We start from the raw sequence: 27,025 nt of genomic DNA, 5'->3' as shown, positions 1-27,025 counted from the left end.
AATTACTTTGAATTTATCTACATTTTTATTGATTATCATTAATATTTATTATTTTCTTTTTAAACTTTTTTTTATCGTATGCAGATGCATAATGATTTATTCGCTGCTGTTACTTGAGAGAAGGGGGGGGGGGGTGGATGGAAGCTGGCCAGTAAGCCATGAAGTTGAGGTCATCGATTGTCCGACAGTTAGATCACTGTCTTCCACAGGTAAAATTAGTTTGATTTTTATTTCACCAGAAAATTAGCTTTTTATTGATTTATCTTTCGTGTCATTATAAAACTCTTGCACCTCTACAACAGTAAGTACTACGGTAGATGTAGATCACTGTTATGTTAGTGACAGTTTGCACAGTGATGTATTGACAAGAGAGATATGAGTACAGACCTCAATGAATGATTCAGATATTAAAAACCTTCGAGGAAAAGACAGTCAAATTGGATGATCCTGAGCAGATGAGAGATGTTTATACAGAAGGTCACAAAAAATAATGAAAAATGTTCAAAGATACACAGGGCTTCACTTTGTAAAACTGCAGTATTAAGTTTCTTAACTCATTGAATAATGTATTCACCAAAACCGTAAAATCTCAAGACTTTGCGAATAAAACTTTGTAAATTTAAGAAATTGAATCTAAGGCTTTTTCAAAATCTGTTAGCACTCGTAGTCCTAGTATTTTCTAAAGTTCAGTTAAATGCATTAAATCATATATAAATCTGGTATTTTCTTCAACGTATCTTCCTTTAAAAAGCCTGTCTGAGTGTCAGAAATCAGATAATACAAAGTAAATTTAATTCTTGAACTAAGACAACCTGAAATAAGTTTATATATAACATTCAAAAGTGCAATTGGTAATTTTTTAAAAACTGTCTAGGTTTATCTCCCACCGGCAAACATGATATAATTCCCAAACGTTGAGAAATAAGAAGTTATTTCTTGGCGAAAATACAATAAATTGACTTTAGGATAAATTTCTTTAGGTCAACCAAAAAGAATTTAAATAACTTGACAGTATATCCATCGTTACTTGGGGATTTATTGTTTTTCATGTTTTTTAAGACTTCATAAATTTCATTTTCAAATTTATTTCTGTTCAAGGATTCTGAGAGACAGTCATTTAACTTTGGAATATGGATTTGCATAATATCGTGAATAAAAATTTCTGCCTGGTCATAGATCAGACCACCTCTTGTTCTAATTTTTTGATAGTTTTATTAATATAATTTTGATTTTCCAGGCTACAAAAATATCTGGTAGGCTTTTCTCCCTCCTCAACCCATCTAGCTTTACCTTTAATCATATGCCCTACCATCTTTTCTTTCCTTACGTTTTCTAGTAATGATCTCTTTTCTTCAATTGCATGTAAATTAATATATTCCTCAGACTCTAATTTATATATTTCTTCAAGTAATGACATTTCTTTATTTACTCTTTCCCTTTTCTTAAATGTGTAATATGAAATTGTAATACCTCTATTTTCCATGAATAGAACATCTAAAAATAAACTATTTTTTGTATCCTCAATGTCTGTTACCAGGTATTGTTTGCAATGTTTTGTGATGTTTCAATGGAGTGATCTGATCTATAACCAGGATTTATCGAGTAAGATTTCACAGAATTTGAAAGACTTTCAGATATTAAAATATGGTCTAAACGCCCTTGTTTCAAAAGTGTTTTACGCCAAGTATATACCCTTTTATCAGGGTTTAAAATTCTAAAAAGATGTAAGTCATCCATAACATCTTATAATTTTCCCATGCTTTTAGGCTATTCACTGAACGGTAATTCAGAGTATTTATAACAGGATTCAGTGCAAGATTAAAATCTCTCACAAGTATATAAAAATCATTGTCGAATTCCAAAAACGTTTCTCGTACAAAGAGCGTCTTGCCCTTGCCACTTTTGCCATGGCAGATATGTTTAGTGTGTCAAGTTCTCAAGTTTTCAAAACATTGATCTATTTTATGTATACCGTCTTCAAACCTAAACTGAAGTGGCGTTCAACAAACATTATTAAAAAAATCACGCCTTTATCTTTCTAACCTAAATTTCCAAATGCAAATTGCATCATTCATTGTACTGAATTTTTAATTGGAAAACCACGGATTCCAACAGCTCAGTCCCAAACCTATTGTTCAAACAATCAACAGAATACTTAGAAAGCTTTAGTAGGTGGGTCACTATCAGGTGCATTTACATTTGCGTCAAAGTTGTTGTGTGTAAATGTTTCTGACCGATACGTAACCAAGGAAAGAGGTTTCCTGTTGAACTTACAGCCTGGGGATGAGGTGATGGCCGACAGAGGTTTTCTGATAAGATATCTGCTACAAGATCGTAGAGCTAAGCTTATCATTCCACCTTTTACAAAGAAATGTTATTGAGGTAGATGTAAGCTCTTGTCTGCCTCCGAAATAGTTAGAACACGGAACATTGCAAAATGCAATATTTATGTAAGGAGGCTTGTAGGAAGATTAAAAACCATTTCATATGTGTCATTTACTATGCCAATAAATGTTAAACACCTAGCTGATCAAATGCGTGTCATCTGCGCATTTCTTTGCAATATTCAAAAGCCTTTGCTCAAGAAATAACTTCATTTCAATGTTCTTTAGATGTTTTAAAGATTTTGTGAACTAAATTTCTTTATGATCTTCAAAACTGTTGTGATTTAAGAAATTATCTTGCAATCAAAATTATGATTTTTGGGAATTGATTTTAATCAACTCTCCTATGCAGTCACTCAGACAAACCGAAAGTGAAACGGTGTTTGAACCTCAGCACAAATCATTGCTGCTGACAAGACTTAGTTCTTGAAAATGATTGATGAATTCGATGCAATGTATGCTAAAGCATTGTTTTTCAAGGAAACTTATTTATAAATACCTTGAAAATAGTCAGATTTTAAATGGTACGAACAATTTAAATATTTTTTGTTGTCGTATGTATTCCTACGCTAGAGTTCAATATAGTCTCGTTCAACTCGACGCTCGGCTGTCTCCGTAAATGCTTGTCAGAGATTTACGGTGTCAGCCGAGCGTTTGGTTGAACGAGACTAGAGTTCAACATTGCTTGGATCCAAACAATTTTCGAGAAATATTTTGTATTACTGATACATAGTTTGATTGAATTAATTTCACTCTAAATATTATTTAACATGATTCATATGGGGGTTTCTCGACATTATTGTCGAAAAAGTCCAAAAATTCATATTAATATAAAAATGTGCGTAATTCAAATACAAATTAGAAACTACATGTACTTGTCATGCAAAATAACATATCATTGATTTTAAGATTAAAAAACATCGACAAAATCAACTCCCGTCAGTTCTTCAGTACTTTGATTTAATCACAGTATTAACTTTTTAAAATGGAAATATATTTTGACAAAAAGTATTGCTATTATGTTTGTGGTAATTGAAAAAGTTATGTAATACTTTTTATGATCGGTAATTGTGAAAAGCCGGCATAACTGCATGGCTGACTGATTGTGAACATTATAGTCTCCATATTATTTAACTGAATGTAAAAAAGTAAATTAAAAGTAACAACTACAATACATTTAACCTCGTTACATGTACTGAATGTTTATATATCTATCCCTCTTGATTAGTCTTTTCTTGAAGTTTAATTATTGCCCAGGTATAATATTGTGCTGTCAGTCACAATGCTTGCTGCCCAATCATTCTAGTTATTAATGTTTTTCACACAACAAAAACGTAGTCTGTTTAAATTAGAATCAATAACAATATTTTGTGCAGAACATCTTTTATTGTGTTCACGATTGTTGTAACAGTGAACAGCATTCAATATATTATTCAATATAAGTTCGTTAAAATTATTTTGACAAAGTTGAATAAAACTTTTTTTTTCATTTGAGTAAGAAACTGTGTTATGATCTACATTCATGACTAGAGCATATGATCTTTATAGTCATTGATATATGTTCGAAGATTGTCTGACTGCTTTAAATAGGTACTTTTCAAAAAAAGAAATCAACTTTGCGACAATTTCCTTGTAGAAAAGTTCATCAAAATATATAAGATCAACAACGAAGCCTATTTCAGTGTAAAAAACTAAATCACACCAATGTTTGTGACAAATGCCTAGTTGACCTTGAACTTGCACATACAAAGGGAGTCAGGTTTTAATTCAACTTTTTAACTGATCTAAAACAACATTATAAAGGCTATCTTCACAAGCATCTTGAAACATTTTATTTGAAATTTAAAAAATGCATTTCAGACGATATTGAAACACAATTGTGCAAATATTAACGAATCAATGCATAGAAATTTATTCCACCATTCGTGTAAAATTGAAAATATTTAAGTATAGAATACAGGGGCACAATAAAGAACAAATGCCCGCAGACGTGTGCAGAATGACTCAGAGTCATGTTTCATATAGATATTTAGACACTTTCAGATGCTGTGAGAAGGCTTGATACTTTTTTATCACATCACCAAATTATTTATAATAAAAAATATGGTGATGATTTAAACAGCAACCTACTGAAATCGAAAATTTCCACCGTATAAATAACATGTATATAAATTGTGTCCAAGTCTACAGAAGGAAAGGGAGAAAAGTTCCATCATCTGTTCCAATATTGTAAAAATCAAGACAATGAAATGGACAAAATTCTTGATATTCTGCGATTAGAATGATACAAGTTTTGAAAGATATTGCCTATAAATAACCACACGGGAATTATCAACATTTGAGACCGGGGTCTTCCCATGTCCCTTTCCTGCTTTTGGTTTAATCAATTGAATGTTTTGGGGTTTTTTTTCTGTATGCAGGGAACTATTGGCCCCAGATTAATGTTCAACCATTCCATTTCCGTTGTCAGTGGCTAATTTAAGACTTGGCGATTTTCAATGTCTAATATTAAGTAACTATTAATACAACTGTGTCTGGCGAATTCACTACAGACCGAAACAGCGTTCAAGTGAAGAAGGGCGAAAATTACATGGAGCGAAAATAATCCTGCATACAGTATATTTATCAAAATATAGATATAAATGCAATAATCTAAAAAAAAACTCCCTTTTTGAAGAACATCTGAAGAATAGCAGGTTTGTAAAAGTTTAACGAAAAAGGCATCTAAAAAACCCAATGCCCTAGCTCCAAATACGATATTTAGGGTCTTTTCGGTTTTAACAAGTATATATGAGTCTTACATATTTTTCTCTATCTGCTTTGGGCTATTTAGGGTATACAATTGATTGTATAATAAGTATGACAAGCTAATTAAATTTGTAAAAAAAAATGTACACTGTTGTGAAACTGCTAAAACAGCGTCTTGCAAGTCCATAACATGACAACAAGTAATTACAGCTCAATTGAATTAAATGAGTACAAATAAATAAAGAAGATCATTGATAGTGAACTAGAATTACAATCGATTTTAAATATGAAGGCAATTGAATAATCAATCTTTGAATTACTAAGATTTATGAATTTTATTTCCAAAAAATTCAATGAGGCGTGCGCGTAAAATTTTAGAATCTTCAAGCACTTTAACAAACGCTTGTCAATAGGTCTAAAATTGATACAAACTTTGCATTCTAAAATATACTTTTGACAAATGAAATTGGATTGTATCGAAATGCTAGTTAATAAACATTTGAAAAAAAATGTAGCTTTCAAACGGTTTTCTAAAGATACGTGTACCAGGTGGAAAAACTGAGAATGAGAATGCATACGTGTTGTAAAATGGTAAGTAATAAAAATAAGGAACACACAACCACACTCAAACACAGATTACATTTCTAAGTGTTTTGAGTTGCTCCTTTTTAAAGGAGTGTATTCAATATTTTGAAATCAGTTTCGTTCCATAGGTTTAAAGTTGATTAGTAACATTAAATTGGTCTCAGACTGCGTCTAAAACATACATGTGGTACTTTTTCATATGATGTGAAGATAAAATATAGGCTTAGTTGAACAATGTTAGCTTTAAAGGTATTCAAAATAAAATCTAGTCTATGATTACTGTGTATTGATTTAAAAATCAATAATCTATCCGTACTTTATTATTGTTGTTGTCGTGGAATGCATGTTTAATTTAGAATTATATCATTTTTAAAATTTGCGTGTTTATATCAATTATCGGGGTATACCCATCTTTAATTATTCATGTTTGAGGTATATTTAAAAATCTAAATTTTAATAACGAGTAGTAATGTATATTACATACGTTAAACGATTTAAGCGCATTATTTATCAAATTGTTTTAATTTTAATTTATTTAGAAATAGGAACAGTTCTCTAATAAAAGGTATTTTTGTCAAGGTACCTTTATTCAGTTATACAAGTACAAATATTTCGATAAATGTGAATATTTTCCTTAATAACACGTAAAACAAACCCAAAATTATAATTCTCTTTTTGTTTTGCCTTAGAAACAAAACACTCCCCATTTTGTGTGCAGACTAATGACTTACGCCTTCCCATTAGTAGTCATAGATTTAAACCCATATTTATTCCCGACTAAGTTTCCGCCTTTTTGTAAAACGCAAATTAGTCTGGTTTTGAGGTTTAGTCCCTAATTTAGTCCAGACTAAGCTTATGCTCTTTTTATAATAGTTCTTTTTATATAATAGAAAGGTGCTTATTTTGAACAGTAAACCCCTCCTGGATCCCCAGGATTGGTAAAAAAAAAGTGGGTTATAATTTTACCAAGATTTACCAATAAAATCTAGTTAGTATATTACATACTTGTTACGCCTAATCGAATATCGCTGACCTCTTAACAAGTTCATATCTAAAACCGGTCCCAATGAATATAAAAATAAGCCAATTATAGAAAGATAACTCCGATAAGAAATTAGTAATTTCATGCTGTTTGTGGTTAGTAGTATGTACAAATGTACTCCAATTTACCATTGAACTTGTTATACCTGCACTTTTTAAAGAAAGTTCGAGTATATTGTAGTAACCCTGTTCCGTCCGTCTGTCACTTATACTTTCTCAAACTAATCTTACATCTTATAAACCAGCAAACTGAACTCTTAGAGTTTGATTTGGGGTATCATGTTGTTTTGTAAAAAGGTTTCAAAAATTCTCTGTTAGTCCTGGGGGTCAAATAATTGGTAAAATATGACGTTTTTTCACAAAAAACCTTCTACCTCGAACTCCTCCTACATTTTCAACAGTAGACAAATCATCTCTTGGAATATGTTTTAGGGTATCCTATGGATGCGTTATAAGGTTTCGGAATTTTCAATTTTGTCCTGGGGGTCATTTAATCGCTGAAACATGACTTCCTTTTTTTTTTTTTTTTTTTTTACCAAAAAACTGGTTTCAAAAACGTCATTTTTTTTTGCAGTAGCCAAATGATCTTCTAGAATATGATTGGGGGTGTCATATTGAAGTGTGATCAGGTTCCAGATTTTTTTTTTATTATGGGGATCAGTGGGCAACAAAAAATGACGTTATTTTGCAAAAAAGTATGGTTCCCAGAACTCCTCTTACAACTTTTGGAGTAGCTATGTCATCTCTTGGAATATAATTGGGGCTCTCCTAAAGATGTGCAATAAGGTTTTAAAAATTTAAATTTCATCCAGGGAGTCAAATAGTAGTAGAAAATTGACGTTTATAAAAAAAAAAACAAAAAAAAAACATAGATCCAAGAGCTCCTCATATTATTTAATGGATAGACAAATCATATCTTGGGATATGATAGGGACTGTTTTATAGATGTGCAGTAAGGTTTTAAAAATTTAAATTTTATCCAGGGAGTCAAAAAGTAGCAGACAATTGACGTTTATCACTCCAAAAAACAGAGATCATAGAACTCCTTTTATGATTTAATGGATAAACACATCATATATTGGGATATGATAGGAACTGTTTCATAGATGTGCATTACGGTTTTGAAAAATAAAATTTAACCCTCAGGCCCATTACCTACATACCTTTTGATGCCTTTTAAGGATCAAGAATATATGGTAAAGGGGTGGCGATCAACCGTTTTCGAGATATTTGTGCACTTCCTGTCCGAGGGGGATCACGACCGTTCCCGGGGCACATGACCTACATACTGTTTGATGCCCCTTGACACAAGGAACAAGAATATATATGGTTTAAGGGTGGGGATCTCAACTGTTTTGAAGATATTAAGGGACTTGCTGTTCGAGGGGGTCAGGACCACCCACGGGGCCCATGACCTAAATAACATTTGATGCCCCTTGACATGAGAAACATGAAAATTTATGGTTTAGGGGTCATGATTATATATTTCTGAGATATATGGTAATTTAAAATTCCTTGGAGGTGGGGATGACCCCAGGGGTGAGATCTAATAAACCCTATATATTGCCTTTAACCAGGGATGGGGCCAATTACAATGGAAAGTAATTAATTAAATTACAATAACTTGCTTAAATTCTTCAATAAAATTACCATTACCATTTCAAGAGTTTTCAAAAGTAATTAATTAAATTACCATTACTTTGCAGATGTAATTAATTAAATTACAAATTACATTTTCATCAAATTTTACTAAAACCATGATTTATCTACAACACAAACATTTAAGGAGGTATGTCCATAATTATGTGAATAAAATTGTGTCAAAAGTCAAAATACTTTCACTGTTTGAGAATTTGCAATATATAACTTGTACTCTGATATTAAGTAACAATTTTTTGGGAAAGAAAACATATATGGTTGTTTTGTTTATTTCAAAACGCAGGTACCGGTAGTAACAATATAAAGGTGTCCAATACCACCTTGATATTCAATAAAAACTTGAAAGTCGTATTCCCTAACCTACCCCTATAATGTCAACTTAAGTATTTCCTGCATGCAAAACTGTTATATGAAAACTTTCTCATTTGAATTTTTATCCATTATTTTTTCTTTATTAATACAATGCCAAAATACAGGCTAATCTCAGGTAGAGGGCAGACTATAACTGTTATCGAAACACAATTCACACATGTTGTTCTGTACCAAAATGTAATTATCAAATGTTTGCAATAAGGGAACACACCCTGTAGACATGTTAGGCATCACCCATTTTAAGCCATGCATTTTAGCTCCTGGTATTTTAGGCTATCAATTACAAAGCATGCATGACCTCAAAGTGAATTTATACAATTTAGGTAACACTGATTTTGTTTGTGAATTAAACAGTGTTTTTTTTTTAAAACTAAATCAATGATAATTGACAGACTAATTATTCTAATGAGAAGGGAAACAAGTATTTTTTTAGAAAAATAAAATCAAGCAAATCATCAAATTCATGTACTTATATAAATTTGGGAAACATGATTAAGATGTAATATCCCTCTGCTATTAATTTTGCCATAAATTTAAAATAAAAATATTTAGCATGATATATATAATATAACAATAGTTCAATACTTTTTAACTACTCTTCTTATCTTGACCTTGTACCATTGATAGTGTGGGGAACAATGGGTAGTGGATAGCTTCATATTTATATGTACATCAGTGTGTAATTGAAAGTAATTGAAAAGTAATTGGAATTACATATCTTTTTTGAAAGTAATTAATTAAATTACCATTACATGTAATTGGAAATATGGCCAATTACACATTACTTTTAATTACATCAAAATTTGTAATTAATTACACTCAATTACCGTTACAAATTACCATTACCCCATCCCTGCCTGTAACAGTCAATATATGATTATGAAAACCCTATATTACAATGTATTATCTTTGTCCGTTTTCAAGTTACCATTTACAATAGAGTCTACGATTCTTCCTACAAGGTTCAATGTTAGACCCCACACCCTTTTGACCCCCCCCCCCCCCCCGAAAAGTGGTTGTCTAACCCAAAATGAGAAAAATCAAACCAGGGTGCACAACTTGATATGCAGGCCTATCATATCCTAGAGTTTTGTACAATTCTGTTAAGCCATCTCTGAGAAACGAAATCAGAGCGGGAAAGAAGAAAAAGAAGAAGTCGAAGAATAATAATACATGTATTAAGAACCGTACAAAAATAATAAGTCTTCAAATTTCATTCGGGAGACTTAATAATTAAGATTAAAGAGGGATAGGATCATCAAACATCAATAATTTAAAGATGATTGACACTTTCTGATTCTAAGGGGGTCAGGATGACCCATAACGATTTGATGATCAGATGCGCCATGACCTAAGGAGGAATAATATCTTTGGATTTAGGTGAGGATCTAAATGGTTTTTATGATATTTGATAATTTCAGGAAGAGCACTTGGGATCATGACCTACATACCATCTGAAATGCCTTGAACAAAGAAACAATAATATAATATGTACATGATATATGATTCAATTTAAGAACCCAGATATAGATCAATCATCTATGTTTTGTAATACTTCCTATGTATATATACATGTATTAGTTTGTGTTTTGTTCTATACTATTCATGTTCATGACTATAGTATATGGCTTAGTCTTATTTTAAATTACATCAAAAAATTGTCAAATATATGACTTGGAACCCCCACCCCCAAACAAACTAAAAATATAAACTGTTCTCCCCCCTTAATTGTCGAATGATCTATCAAAATCAAAATATAATTTGGGTGTTTAAAAACTTTTATAAACTTGTAAAAAATGTTATTCTTAAAAAAAGTACATTACACCTTGCATAATTGACAAATGATTTATTGAGATATGATCAGAGGTCATATTTCTACCTTGGGATCAATAACTTATATTCATTGACAAGTTAAAATCAATAACACTAAATGATTCAAATTATAAACGTTTATACTCCACGTCACCCCCCCCCCCTCAATCTAACCTGGTTATAAAGATTCAGTCTTCTTGATATATTCTTACATGTGTACAATAGCAAATTTTAAATCATTTCTTGATAGCATTTTCTCTCCTGATGCACATTAACATTTTGGAAATTGCTTAATTAAATTTTTAAGATTTATAAACAAAATGTTCTATCCATGTGTATTTGCCTGTTTGGGGCAATTGCAAAGTCTCCTAAACAAAGCCATGTCATCATTAGGCTAGGAGTTACCCACATGGATCAAACACTACATATAAATGAGAAAACATACTTTATTATTTCTAGTTCTAGAATGTCAGAGTGTCTCCAAGGGGGCATAACCTATATACAATTTGACGCGCAATTGCACAAAGAGCAGGTTTAGAGATGAGGATCTCAGAAGTTAAAAAATATACAGTGTATCATCATTTCCTATTTCATAAAGGAGGGGGGGGGGTTAAAGACAACACCCGGGGGTTATTAATGTACTTTACACCATTTGATGCATCATAATGACAGTAGAAGGTATTTTGCATTTTCCTGTTTCTCGGGGTCAAAACAGTCCCATAAGGTCAAGACCTACATTGCATTTGATGCATTATAATACATTAAGAAAGAAATACTCCTTCCTTCCTACTATAACTCATATACAAATGATAAGTGTCTACACTTACTTACATGTAATATACAAATTTAATACGAAATTGTTTATACAGTGTCAATATGGGGTCAACTCAATTGCGTAAGTCTGACAAATTAAAAAAAAATAACTTTTGCAATTAAAATGACAGAAACTTTACAAATGCGATAGGATATGTAACGATGATAAGCTTATTTAAATATCAAAAGATGATGATACAGTATGCTGTCAAAGGGAGATCACATTTAGAAAGTGAAAGTAAAACATGTATGCTGGCATCTCATTATATTGTGCTACTGCTACTTCATGTATTATGCTTACCTATATTGGTCAACATCATAATGAAAATCCAATTAAAGCACAATTATGAATTCCTTTCGCTGTTCTTAACTAATCCTTTTCTGTTTATGGAAAACGCATACATAAACCATCTAATCGAAGAGCTGGGTAAAACTAGTACCCGCTAATGAGACCTGCAGGCCTGTGTTGTGTACGTTACTTCAGACAAAGATCAGTTATTTGTTACATGCATGCATTTTTACCCCTTGCACTATTTTATTAGGTAAATAACAGCTTTATGGTGGTGCAGGACACCTGCATATTGTGATGTATACTTTCTATTGAGATAAACAATAATGTATAAATATTAATTAAATATTTACCCCCAAAATATCTAAATTACCTAACATTGAAGCGCAATGGATTAGAGCGTTTACATGTCTGTAAGAGCATTGGGGTCCAAGGTGTATTTTTGGTAATTTTACTATTGATATAAATGAATTTTCATGGGGGGGGGGGAGGTCTGGACACCTCTTTCCCATCCCTTCTCTAAGTCTGTGCACACGATGATGTACATGTAGGCACACAGAAGCAAATCTAAAACGGGCAATCACAACGGGGAGGGGGCATAATTTAATTTTTAATGTTGTTTGTAATAATTATATAGACCATTATACTTTCTATGACATGAAATGTTAAGGTTGTTGATTATCTGAAAAATCACTGCAAACAGTTCAACCCCAAATTCTACATAAAGTGCTGCTCATGTGTATTATCATATGGGAAGGGATCTCATCCTTCAGCTATGAAAATTAAAATTTTTCATAATTTTATTTGTATTACCAGAGCTTGCATGTGGCCTTCATTTTTAATTAAACTGGTAAAGAACAGTGTTTTTAGGGGCAAACACTTGGTGCGGGTATTACTGTCTAATGGCAGCATCTAGTTTATTTTATATCAGTCTATTTAGCAGATAGTTCAATGATTTATATTCTAATTTTATTTACAGTTTATGGTCATTAAAACACCATAATATCAGTGATGTTGCTAATTGAAGGAATGTTGGCCTTGATCGAGAATAAAATGTTCATACATTGCTCTTTATGTACCGGTATTTCTTTGTCATATTCATTTCTAGTCCAAAACAACAGTATAAAGAATATATCGAAAGAAAGTAAATTTATTCAATCCTACATATGGGTAAACGGTTTTTATGTTGCATTCGATAATAACCCCCCCCCCCCCCCCCAAAAAAAAAAAAAAAAAAACCAAGCGTGATACTCTTTGCTTAACATTTGATTGTCTCCAGCAGATTTACTGGTCTGACTTTGTAATTCTTTCTACAATTGTATAATTTCTATAAAATAAGCCACGTATTTCCTGCAATGAACAATGACCACACACGTATGATTCACATATGCAGAGGTAAATGACCGTCTTATACCCATAAAAAGGCATTCAAGCTGTCAGTTATTTTATTGAATAAAAGAAATATATTTTTGACAGTCAATGTCTAGGTAATGTTTGGCATGTTTCGATACAAATAGAACCATTTTAACAAGAACTTGGACTTTGGGTAGTTGTGTTAAATAGCAATTTGACGTAGGCCTGTCTATTTCATTGTCAGCCACTAAGCCATGGCTCTCGGAAATCAACAAGCTCTGCCTGGCTTGTTGGAATGTTTTGGGTTTATTTAACCCACATTTTTGCATCGATGGTAAACAAAACAAATTTCAGAAAAATAGGGAACAGCATGTACACATGTTTATTTCTGGTTTGCCAAAACATTATGATTTCTTTTAAAAACGATGTAAAAATCGTAATAAAATCATTCTCACCTCAACGTCAGGGTGAGTTTTTATGAAGCGAAATAACGCGATGCTTTTTTTATGTCCTTTGGCTTAATTGACCAGAAAAGCTACTGCAATGTCTGTTTGATATACATGGGTGGTTAATTCTCCCCATGTCAATTTTGCCTATTGGTTTAATAATATACATATTGTGCACATTAGATTACAATACATGTATAACATTAAATAAATGCAGTGGTTTAAATTTCAATTTAAACTTACCTACGCAGAAAGATCAAGTATGCTAGCTTCTCTAATAATTTGTTGTCCACTACCCGTCTGTTTACAAACTTTTCACATATTGCACTTGCTAGAAGTGATCCTTTCTAATCAAGAAAATGCAATAAATGGATTTGCCATGAATAATATTTAGTCGTTAACTTTTATGCTTTTAGCTCACCTGAGCTAAAAGCTCAAGTGAGCTTTTATGATCACCTTTTGTCCGTCGCCCGTCTGTCCGTCTGTCTGTCCGTACGTCGGTCTGTAAACTTTTCACATTTTGAACTTCTTCTCTAAAATCACTTCGCTAATTTCAACCAAATTTGACACAAAGCATCCCTATAGAAAGGTGATTATAAATTGCAGAAATGAAAGACCTATCTTTATTTAAAACGGAGAAAACCTCAAAACTGTAGAAAAAGGGGTGCATTTTAAAAAATCTTCTTCTCAAGAACTATTGAGTCAAATTCAACGTAATTTTGCATAAATTATCCTTATGGAAAGGAAAACATAAATTGCAAAAAAATGATTGGCGAACTCTGTTTCAATTTTGAGTAATTAACAAAAATAAAAATAAAGAGATAATCGCTGTCAATCAGTTTATAACTTCGGGTTCGGTATTCCATATCGAAAACGAAAGTTCATTGTGTATAAGGCAGCCAAGTTTGAATGTTGACACATGGCAACCGGGTCAAACTGACAAAGATGATTTTGCATGTTGTGCAACAGTTTACATGCAAAGGAATACTTGAAACATGCTAAATATATTTGTACCAATTTCGTGAAGTCAATTCAGATTCAATCTTTCGATGCGGTGACCTTTTCTCTCTGGTTTTACGTTGTTTTGAATTTCGTTTATGCTTTTTAACTTGAGAGGAAATATTGCCTGTATTTTGGGATTCTTACGTATCGAATCAAATATAGACTTCGGTAAATCAGACAGTTAATATTTTATCTGCGCAAAATTAGCATAATCTGATGCACTAACAGCATATCATATTGTAAATACTACTGGTATACATTTTATTGGTAATTCGGTACGATCTCTACATTATGGTTGATTATAATGCAACGTGTTTTGTTAAGATGCTCTGCATTTTCAGTCTAAACGGAGATTGTTTTTGCTGCTAGAAATATATAGGTATATGTTTATTATGAAAAAAAAAATGTGACCTTTCTTCATTTTGGTGCATGTTTCTTCTGTTTTAATTGTTTATTTACAATTTTCTCTTTACTAATCATTTTCAGCTGAGTCAAGTTTCGAATTATAAGCAAGAAACAGAGCTTTGCTCCCTGAACTGAGGTCAAGCTTTTGTTCATTCTGAATAGGAAATACCAAGTTTAACAATCTTAAGTTGAATGTAATTAACTCTTGTGAACAGAAAATTGACTCAAACCAGGCAGAATTGTGAGTTCTGTATCTTGCATTTAATTCTACGATTGACGCTAAAATTTTGATTTATCACTAGAAATGTCTCACTAAACGTTAAATACTTGTACAGAAAAATTAAAAGGATGATATTCTATAACACCTTTTGGGGCCCCCTCCTTATACGATGAATCTACACCAACTTTGATGGTTTTTTCAGACACAATAAAATTAAAACGACCTCTTTAAAACAGTTTAAAACATTACTGTTACGGGGATAAATCTAATATTGCTATTCTTAAGAAATAATTTCAGCGGAAAATCATCTTGATTTGTAGCCATTTTTTAACGTTGATTTTGAATAAAGATGAAAATAAAGTGTGGGCCTTAGTAAAATAGAGCGATATGCCTGTCAACCTGTCAATACATTGCAATCTGAGGCTCATTGGGGGAGGGGGGGGGGTAGATTGACAAGCAAAAAAAAAAGATTTTGAGTATAGCTATGTCTAACTTTGCACCCAGTTCCGACGCCTATGCATTGATTATACATGTAATAGCTCTTTAACATATTACATGACAACATTTTTCATTTGAGTGTATTCATCGATCAGTGAGTAAGGTTATAACACGTAGCACGAGTTCACGCATGGTAAACAACAATCGTTTATAATGTGGAAGACCAATTAAATATTTGAATGTTTTTAATTTGAGCACATTGAGGTATACTTTTCCTCTTTCACATATAGGAATCTTTTTAAATAAAATACAATAACTAGCTAGTACAATGTAGTTGAAAATAAATATGTACCTATATGCATATTCTCATATATAATTTGATCGTTTGATAAAGTGAGGGCGCAGAACTAATATGAAGAGAATTGGAAGTTAAGAGTGTACCCCTATCAAAATTTTCTTTTCTATCTTGCATAGGATCTTATTTTTGGTAAAAAAGGTATTTCATAAGGGTATAATGTCATAGCTAAGGTGTAGGAAAATAAGTGTAAAATTTGGATACAGTTTATTTTATGGTTTTCTTTTTTTGTTTTTCTGCCGAGGGGTTATATGGCACAATATCCTTTGAACACCCATATTAAGCCATTGTTGCTCAGGTGAGCGATGTGGCCCCATGGGCCTCTTGTTTTTTTATTATCTTTTTTCTCAAGTACCACTGGGCCAATTTCAATCAAACTTGACACAGAGCACCCTCGAAGGAAGGGCTTTCTAGTGTGTTCAAATAAAGGGCCATATTTCTTTAAAAAGTAATAATTAAGAATTATTGAAAAATTCAAGGTATTGAAGTTTCTTCATATCATGATCCCCTGGTAAAGGTGGTGCCGAAATGGGGATAGAATATTTCAATTAGAATACATTGTACAGAAAGATCTTTAAAAATATTTTTCTAAAAAACCATATGGCCGGAAAAGCTGGAATTTGTGTGGAAGCATCCTCGGGTAGTGAAGATTCAAAAAGTCTTCAAATCATGATCCCTGTGGTAAGGCTGCGATAACAATGGAAAGTCGAAATTTGACATGTATTATATAAAGAAAAATCTTTGAAAATCTTAAAAACAATTTGGCTAAACAAACTGTAACTTGTGTGGAATGACAGGTTACGATAACGAATAGCGTTCAAAATCAAAAGTCGAAAGAAAAATTACAAAAAAGGAGCAGAGCAAACACAGACCAAAATAAGAGGTAGGATCAGGTGCCATGGAGGAGTTACAATCTTCTGCTGACCGGTCACACCCGAGGTATGCTCTTTGTCGTAATCGAAAACCCCCGGAAAAGTCCGTGGACTATTAGGTGATTAATTATGGTCTAACAATTAGTATTAAAAACGTCAGTCAGCATACGATAGAGTTGAAGATTGTATTTGCTGACAGGTCATTATATCGACAATAAAACTGAAGAAAAGATGACTTCGAACGAGATTGTTGATAGTCATGTTTTATCAACTTGTTTGTCAGCGGTTTGCCTCGTCTTAAAAGTGGTTCATACGAAGAGCATACCCTTGCATATCAAATGAACTAAGAGACAAAAACACTATATACAGGTGATGAAGGTATTTTGCTACATAAGTAAGGAAAGTTGACTATAGAAAAATTGAAGTCATTGCGTTTATCATAAAGTTTTGTTGTTAGGGTACCATCGATCGAAGCATTTTTAAGTAGTGTAGACTCAAGTTTGTTCAAACTAAATGACTCCCGGGAGTAGAATGAGACCATGATTAGGTGGGGAAGAGTTGAAGTTTTAATTATTAAATAAATTTTATTTACTAAAAAAAATCCTAAAATGTTATTATTTAAGGTACATGTATTACTGATTTGCAAGACTCTTGACATTTGGTGATTCTTAATTGTTTATATATTTATGAATAGTTGGTCTTGATCTTCTTGGGATGCAATGCTTAATAAATAATATGACTATATATAATATAACCAGCTACAGAAAGGGCTAAATGTTTACCTTAAGACTATCTGAAGACAATTTTGAAATCTTTTTATACAGGATCTGTTTTACTACAATGTTCAGATGTTTTTGTATAATGATTCTATGAAACTGATTTTATCATGGCTGTCGTTGAGGGATGTGACCAATTGGTCTCTTGTTTTAAAAAAAAATATTGGATGTGAGGCAAAAGACGGATTAGTTGAAACATACTGCACATATATTTTGTCACTTTTCTTTCATAAAAGTGAAGATTTGAAAACAAAAACGGGACTAGATTTATAAGGCAAGCATGGTGGTCCAAGAGTCTATTATTATATTCAAATGCTTTTAAAACAATTCAAGTTTGGTGCAATACTATGAATATCTGCTACATCTAACTGTAAAATATGATAATGTTTAGTCAACTAAACTTTCTGTCGCCGATTTAAATCCATGTAGGACCTTAGGGATACTGGTCCTTCGGATGAGACTCGAAAAATTCCCTCACTACTCAATGGCCCTTGTGCCGAGTATAGTTACAAATGCAACATTTCACCAGCAAGTGGTTGCGTCTCCATATGAGTGTAAAATTCTTAATCAACAAACAAACCAAACTTCCCACCCCGAGTGGTATCGCTTTTAAATTTTCGCCATGTTCAACTCCTATGTGTACTTTCAGTACTTTGATTTGCTTGGTTGCATCTTAAATTTTGTACAGCTGAATATTTGATTCTTTAAATAAAGATTCTATATTCTTCTCTGATATAGAATAAAATCGAATACTGTTTCCTGAAATCTGTAGTATTGAAAGGCTTTTTTTCTGCAATTATATTTTATGGCCTTTCTGTATTTGAAAATATACATAAAATCAATAGATATCTATCCCTGTAACAATTACAATATATTATGCAATGTTTTTCTTTTTTTTCTTTTAGTTTTAAGACAAAATAAAATAAAAAAATAAAAAGTGACAAGAATTTATAAAAATGGTTTGTACAAAGTCAACTTACATTTGCAACTTTGGTTCTTGTATATGCGTTTGTCAGTGGCCTGAATTTTGTTATAAAGTAATCTGATATTTTCTCCAACAAATACAGTTATCCTTGATATGTTAATCTATTGATTTTTTTAATACATCCAGCAATAATGCTTGATGGTTGCTTATAAGTTATAATTGGTTTCCATACTACAACAAATGTTAGATTCATTTGATTTTGGTTAGTTTTGGCAAGTTATAATGACTAAATATCATATTATAAGACTTCCCCTATTTTGCGTTAATTGTTGTAAGCCCTTAAATGTATGACTAAATCATCTATATATCGTATTTCCAACAAAACTTAAAAAATCACAGGTAAAACAACTAGACCAGAACGTTTGTCGTTTTCTTATATCTCAAAACTAAAATTCAGCCCTATTAAGATGGTCCTTAAACATTTTTAGGTTTAAAAAGAAAGAAATATGAGATATCAAATTGTTGAGTCAGCCTTTGACAACTGACATTTAAAGTTTATGTGTAAAGACCTTGACTGCTAAAATATTTTCCACATACACAGTTTAAGAAATGGTACACGTGAGGATTATTTTAAAAACCATTTCAATGTAATTGGATTGTCAATTGTTTTGTGTCAAATTTTCCCGAGCTAAATTTTTGTTTTATTCCATTTCATTTTTTATTTAACCAGTTTAAGTTCATTTTATTTCATCAGTAAAATAAGAAAATAAATACTCAATGAATCATCAATACGCTAAAATTTAAACTAAAAATGAGATATCTTAAAAAGAAACGATAAAATATAAACGATTGCAATTTTTGGGAAGCCGTAAAAGTATTAGTCTTTGTAAATGTAATAGATTGATATCTTAATCATTATGTTTTGAGCAAAAGAAATAGACAAAAATGTTGACTTACATGTTGACTTACAAACGTTCAAGCTTTCAGTAAGAACAACCGTAGTTTAAAATGAAATATAAAACCAAAACAACACAAAGGAAACTAACATTATATGGCAATGTAGAAATTTCATAATTTTAAAAATATTCCACTTATGTTAATAATAGAAAAGGCAGATGGATAGTTTAAGATGTTACCTAAATTAGAGTTATATTCTTAAAAGGTTATATATGACCGATGTCAAATGCTAGCTGTAGCTAAAAATTACTGCACAAGGCCATTTAGAAAATTTTAACGTTAGTAACAGGAGTGATATTCTTAAATTCTCTTAAACGCTTCCTTTTTGACGCTTTGAACAACTTGTCGTTATAAACTAATATTAAAACGAATTGCTAAATGAAACAGAAATATGTTTTTGAAATCCACTTACGATTTTGTCGGAATTCCAGATGTATCAGTGTGGGGTCGGAAAGTCTCGTTTACTTTCACTTTCGATATACACTTCAAGACAGCAGACGAGATGCCGCTTTGTTTTGTCTTCGGGTGCAATCATATGACAGGGGCGAAAAGAACGTGAAGCATTTGATTTTCAATAAAACCTAAGGAAAAGAATAAGTGAATATAGAGGTACAGGTAAATATGCAGTTTTACCTGTTTTACTAAAAAAAAAATAGACAAGAAAAGCGAAATTCATGGTCACGGTGTTTCATCAAAGGGTGTATTTACAAAGCCCACTCTACTGTCCTTTCCACGTGAAAAGTTAAGGTGGAAGGCTACATCGTCACAATATGTGTGACATCCGTTTGAAACGCCATTTTGTTCCGGGTTGATAGCATTATGTCGTGGTACAAAATAGCTAAACATCGTTCAATTGAACTCTTCTGACGAGGGAGATGAGATAAGACTGAAATCACCAAAACGCTTAGAAAATATGTCAATTCCCTTCGTGAGTAAAGCTTTCAACTAACTGATTATCAGCTGTTATGTACAAAAAACGTGAAATCAAAATAAAATACTGCTTTCCTGCTATTGTCATGTCATCTGCAACAGACGCTCAAATTATGTGACGGATTATCGATAAAGATGAGCCGATATATAATATTTTCACTTGAACCCTATATGCAAGACTGATATAAAACTGAAGTTCCGTAGTATCATCTGTCTTGTATTAATTGATCCCAACTTCCAAAATTTAAAACATTTGCAGTATAAGACTTGCATTGAAAGTTTGACACTTAACTTATTTATTTTATTTTAAAAAGATATAGGTAGGTAGCAATAGAAGTGGAAGCCCGGATTCGCAAGCCAAATAAGGCAACGCCAGAAAAAGAGCATGTTTTTATTTACCACACGTACATGTGTATCACTTTGGACATCTAATGTATGTATAAATATGCATATTGTTATTTATAATTTGTATTGTATATATAAAAAAAGTAAAAGGCAATGTAACTAACATCGTCTCAAGCCACGGGTTTTGTGTTCAATCTATTTCCACAAACCCGTGGCTGCGTCCTGGGAAATGCACACGTTTAACATGAATAAAATCATGAATATTTATTACGTGACGTACGCACTGATTTCTAATCAAAACGATTCTTAACGATGTAGGAATATTTTAATGGCGACGTCCAGTCAGACCAGTGGGAAAACATGTGAATTATGTTTGAAACCAATAACTGATTTAAAGTATTGTCGATCTTTAGCAACAGAGGCCAGTAAGTTATACAGTGCATTATTAACTGATTTAAGTGTTGCACGAAAGGGATACGCTTGTAAATTCTGTGTAAATAAACTTAACAGATTTGTTCGATTGGATGAGGAAATTCGAACTAAGATAGACGTTTCAAAACAGAAGCGCTGTGAAATATTTGAAGATCTGGAAAGGGTATCAAGTGTTAGACAAAATATTTCAAGTGTTAAATCATCCTTACAAACACCAGTTAAAAATTTTTCAAAGCGAGAGTATAGAGCCGTTTCAAAGACTCCTACACCTAGTAAATTTAAGGCAAGGAGAATATTGCCTCGTTTCAGTGCTCACCAAGTTGTGTCAAAACAAGCAGAGAAGGGGGTGCTATACCATCAACCATCGACGATGATCCTCCACCAATAAAGCCTATAACGGCTGACAGTTGAACTCAAACTAAAATCAGTGAAGAGAAGGATTTTTCTGTGAAGGTAAGATCTTTATTATGTGATTGAGAAACACAAGTTTTACGTTAAGCTATAGTATGCCCGGATCCAGAAAAGTATTTCTTTTGGTAATTTTATATTGTAAATTTAAAGAAATCTGATTTTGCAGGGATGGGGACCGCCCTGACCCAGACTCTAGATCTGCACATTTATAGACTGTTAGACATGCCTTTTATTATGTTCAAGCGTTAGCTTGCCCATCTTATGAGATATTTAAGACATGAACCACGATTTCCTGCACGAGACTTTTATAGTAATGTGGGGTTTTTTGTGGTCTTTAAGTGCTTGTCGCTTTCATTTGTATTGTAATATGTTTAACGGTGCGACCGTTGGGGCGAGCGTAGCATGTGATCAAATCATGAATTATGATAAATTAATAAAAATAAAAGTATCAACGTAACGTAAATGAATTTGAATGCAAAATAAAATATAAACATGCCTATTTTTTCTAGTAAATTTTCATTATTCATAATTTATAAGATTGTTTATTTCTCTAAATAGAATTTATCTCAGATACAATGTGGTTGAATAATAAAGATTTTTTAACATAATGTTTATTGCAGTTTATTTCCTCGTTTCTTGCCGCAGACATTTTTCGTAAACTTACATATAAAAAATTGACTTATCATAGAGTCCGTTTAAAAAAAAATATAATTTGCGTATAAAAAAAATTTGCTGAACATATAAGAAAAACGGATTTGGACCCCCCCCCCCCCGGGAGGATGTAATAAATGTGAAAATAAAGATACCATTGGGCAGTTAAAAAGTTAAATGCATACTACGCACTCACAATTCCTCACCCGGATTAGAATTTCCCTGCTTTAGAGAATTTCCTTTTCATTTTGCTTGTAAATATTTTTTGAATGATGCTACCGCGCCCCCTTTTAAAAACGTTCCTGGAAATTAATTACTGTAAATATATAGTGAATAAAATAAATGTGAGCATTCATCCAAATGAGAGCAACTTACAACTGTTTCCTATTTAAAAAAAAAAGATGTCCCCATTCGTTAGCTTTGCAAGATTTGAGAAGATTTTGGTATTTATATTTCAGCAGATTTACAATAACTACTTAGAGTAATTTCCCCTTATTGTGACGTCAAAGTTCACGTCGGTCAAGTGTCGTCTGTCTCTTTGAAAAAAACCTGGAAAAAAACCTATGTGAAATATACTGTTTTGTTTACTTAAAAAGCATGATTTTCTTGAAATTACACAATTCAACTGTTTCTCGAAAGTTTTACTTTGATTCTCGCGAGAAGAAATCAAGTCCAGTGAGATCGTCCAACATTGATAAATTGCATTGTGGGTCGAAATTTACTGACGCCGAAAAATTCTGTGGGATCAATGTGTAAGAAATCCATTGTGACGTCACTCTGTTAGTCTTATGTAATGGAATTATTTTATTTACAATGCATGATGTACATTGTCTTTTATCTTGTTCTCGTGAGAGTGTGAAATGGGAAACCATATTTACAGGGAATTACTGGGACGATTAATCAAGGCATTACTGGTCCGATTTACTGACGCCAAAAAAATCCGTTGAATGAATGTCCAACTAGTCCGAATTTTCTATTCGCACGCCTTGCCGGTAGAGCTCGCTTCGCACCAGCGCTGCGCGCAGGCGAGCTGCGCTAGCTATTAATATTTTTTTCAGATTACTGTCAAGTATGGAAGCAACTACAGATCCCGTATTATTAACATTGAGGTTCAAAAATCTGTCTGTAAGGCAATATTGAACAACAGGAACCCTGATACGTGTATAAAGTCTCTTACAAAAGATGACAAATTCAAGTCAGCTTTGCTTGATTGTTTATGTAAGGAAATCCGAAAAGAGGTGTGCAACCTGTGTAGAAAAGACAAAACCTTATTGAAGTATGATAACAATATCAAGTTGAAACAAATATTAGATGAACCTATTCTGAAAGCACCATCTATAGTCAGAATTTTTGAAAGCTTTGTCAGTAAAGACATTAAGTCCTCTAGTAGTACACAGTACACCAACAACCTGTGTACTGCACTTTCTGTATTGTTATATGGTGGACACTACCAACTTTCGCAGATTCAACATGTCATCGGCTTTGTTCTTGATCAGTGTGGAGCCACCAAAGAGGTACAAGACAAACTTACATTTTACTTTGTAGTTTTGTTGTGTTTTCTCTGTAAATCTGATAAATATAAATGTTCACAGCATTACTATAGATTATGCAGAATTCGAATATTTAAGAAAAAAAGTAAAGCGCAAAGTGCTTCTCAGTAGATTTGATCACGTACCAACCAAGTTCATATCCCTGTAAACTTTTTAACATGGCTATTTATTACTTATATATACATTTGAGAGAGTTATAACAATTGATTTTCTAAGTATAACTGTGTTTTCATTTTAATAATAATATAACACTTGAATAACAAACTTTGTTTATTGTGATGTCATAAATTTAACCCCTAGACCGATAAAAAAGTTTATACATATTTTAATGCTTTTGAAAATTAGTAGCCAGGTTTATTTAAAAAAATATATAAGCAAATGCAAATATTTAACATTAACCAGACTTGAAAAAAAATGATGTTATAACTATCTATATGAAAATATTTTATGCTATTTCCATTCTGCATGAAATGGGAATTAGCGTTACTCGTTCTACTATTCCCAAGAAGAAAAAGATTTTGGTGAAACAGTAAGAAGATAGAATAAAAGCAACAAGCATACACAGAACAACGAAAACTTATTCTCCTAGGGAAAGCTGTTATTGATAGTGACTCTCAAAGAAATGATGAAATTTTACCGTGTGATCATCAAAGTTTTGCTGACTTAGACATATTATCAGCTAAATCAAAGTTGGCCATTCTTTCAAATGGATGTGGAGCCACCTATTCAGGGTGTGAAACTACAGCATTGTATAATTCATGCTTGGAGCCATACAGTACTGCAAATACTTCTGTAACATTATTAACTGAGAGTACGGAGTACTCTTCCAGCCAATCCAGGTTTGACATTTCAGTGAAAGATGGTAAGAAGTCTGTGTCCAATTCTTGCATTGTGCCCGATGGAAGTTTTTCTTCAGAAATGTACACTACAGCATCACATGAAAAATCAGTGGAAAGACTTAAGAAGGAAATCAAGAGACCCAAACTAACTTTTGTAAAGGCAATAGAAGTGCTGGGAGATAACTTAGATTTACTTGTGAGTCCAGGAGACATGACGACAGATCGACAGAAGAAAAGCTGGCACTGGTTCTTGGTTTTATTAACACAGAAAAGAATTACAGCCCCAGACTAACTTTACTGGAAGAGTTGCAGATATTCTTCATCTGGAAGCTTCAAATTGGTTACTGTCTGATGAAGAAATTCTTAGATATCATAGAGATTTGAAAATACTTATTGCCAAAATATTGGTGAAAAATGTTGCTGCTTTGAAGCATTTCGAGAAAGTATTACCAAAGTACATCTCTCATGAATTTATAGAAATTACCAAACAAAAGACTGTTTCCTTTAATGCTGACTTAATTGACGCCAGTGAAAATTCAACTGAAGGCATGATACACATATTGCAAATATACACAACCTTGTTGTACCCCATTGTGTTTTAGATTCAAACGAGATTTGCGAACCTGTAGTCTTCGGAGGTGATGTACTCACTAACGAGCGTGCTTTTGGTGCACAGTTGGCAATGTTCAACAACAAATCTGAATTTTAGAATTAAGTGGGTGTAATACATAGACCAGAGGGTTCCACAGACAGATGAATTTCCTCCTGGTGACATTATTTATCTTGGAGTTCAGTTACAGTTCATGTTGATTCAGCATTGTTTTGGTTTCAAGTTTCAATTGTAAGTTTATAATTATTATTAATAGGGAATCTCATGGAGTCTTTTAAAATATCATTAATATATGAGTAATGTGCAGTTTAATTATTTTCCTAATCATTTATCATGCACGGATACAGAATTTACCCCCTGTTTTTCAAAGGGGTAGGTTTTCCAAGGAATATTTTTTGGTAATTCTATTTTATAATGTAATTTAAAGAAATTTAAATTTTGCCGGGGGGGGGGGGGTGCCCCCTCCTCACTCTAGATCATGATTTATGGTTAAAAATGGATTTTTTCTAATTAATTGAGTTTATTATCAAACGATTATTTAAATCATATTTCGGTATTTTAAAACACATGAATTTTGTCAATGAGAATCCTTAAGGATACATAACACTAACAAATTTTTAGATATAGTTGTGTCTCAAAATTTAACTTTAAGGTCTAAAGACAAGAGACTTGTCATAAACTTCAATCCAAGCCTGCTAAATTGATCTCTGATCTTTACTTTGAAAGACATGGAAGACAATGAAACTGGAATATAGGTCTGTAGGTGTGCGATTGTAATTTAAGCGCTCTCTCCCCTCTTACAGCCTCATTGATTGATATTCCCAAATGTTCATACTGTTTTGTTCATGGTTATTACTAACCAGTTCGGAAAATTATGTATTTCAACATAATTTTATACTTAATCACTTTCAGATTCACTTATAGTTTTTGATGTATTTGTACTATAATTGTCACTGGACATGCTGGATTCACTTGAACTTTCAATGTCTAATTCAGATTTATAAATATGATACATAGTTCTAAAGGACTTGCCATTTACTTCATGACAGTCACATTGCATTTCGCAAACATCACAGCACAAATGTTTAACTAAATCAGCACTTGGAACAGAATTGTAAGATTTTAACAGTTTTTTCGTAAATGTCTACTACTGTAGATAAGTAATTCATAAGACTCTTACCAACCCTACCAACACGTCCTAACTGTTGTATGAAGCCATCTAAGTCTTTGGGTGGTCCATAATGAATAATATTATTAACACTTTTGTAGTTAACCCCATTCCTGCAGCACTGGTTGCAATAAGTACCCTAATATGTCCATCTTTATTTTCCATATCCTCTCTTATTGCATCTTTCACCTGATCAGTTGTACAAGAATGGAACATTTCAATATAATTAATACATTCATCTAAGCTTACTTTAAAAGCAAAATACACATCTGCACACAATTTTATGCTCGGACAAAAGATAATATGTCATGGGCATTCACCACCCTGATCCATGACCATGTCAATCAGCCAAGAAAATGTCACACTGATTTTTTCATTCACCTTTATCTTTTCAACAAAAAGTTTAATGTTTTTTTCTGTCAGGACTCTCCACAGTTTCATGGAAGTTCACGAGTGCAAGCTTCTTTCTTAGCTTTCTCCTACTTGCTCTGCTGGCCGTTGCTGTGATGACAAGTGCTGGACATGCTATCAGGGACCTGATTACACCAAGTCTACCAAACCATTCCCGAAATGGCTCACTTTTTCCAGAACTTTCACCCCTGTAATAAGTTTAAAGATTATAAATCAATTCAAGGAT

General features: G+C 32.5%; 1 protein-coding gene across 1 annotated transcript in view; it reads right to left on the bottom strand.

Moving 5' to 3' along the window:
- LOC136275152 (uncharacterized) overlaps positions 1-19,918 on the bottom strand; it is a 36,156-nt gene extending 16,238 nt beyond the window's left edge. Inside the window, exon 1 of the mRNA XM_066083482.1 lies at positions 19,865-19,918. The gene's annotated coding sequence lies outside the window, so the exon portion shown is untranslated. The remainder of the gene's footprint in view (positions 1-19,864) is intronic.
- Positions 19,919-27,025: the final 7,107 nt, after the last annotated feature.

The sequence above is a fragment of the Magallana gigas genome, chromosome 4 (assembly GCF_963853765.1).
Source record: "Magallana gigas chromosome 4, xbMagGiga1.1, whole genome shotgun sequence".
Lineage (NCBI taxonomy): Eukaryota > Metazoa > Mollusca > Bivalvia > Ostreida > Ostreidae > Magallana > Magallana gigas.
This window is presented reverse-complemented; position numbering and strand designations above follow the sequence as displayed.